This window comes from Fulmarus glacialis, unplaced genomic scaffold (genome assembly GCF_000690835.1).
Source record: "Fulmarus glacialis isolate BGI_N327 unplaced genomic scaffold, ASM69083v1 scaffold22495, whole genome shotgun sequence".
NCBI lineage: Eukaryota > Metazoa > Chordata > Aves > Procellariiformes > Procellariidae > Fulmarus > Fulmarus glacialis.
The window spans coordinates 38,576-38,838 of NW_009215343.1; positions in this window are offsets into that span (position 1 = coordinate 38,576).

Here is a 263-nt window from a genome sequence, read left to right on the forward strand (position 1 = left end):
AGAGCTCTGGGGAGTCGGTTTTGGGGTGCCCTTCCCAGGGGACTGCTCTGGGAGAGGAGGTCCAGGGTGTCCCCAGGGGAAGAGGCAGAGTACCACGGTCCCCTCCACGGCAAGGAACTGGGGAACAGCCCTTGAGGGGAATGATGCTGTGTGTCCCTTCCCCCCAAGGGACAGGGCTGGCGCTGGAGGGCCGGTCCCCGGATTGCCCGGGGCGGGGGCCGGTGGGCACGCATGGGGGGTCACCCTGGAGCTGTCCCGGGATT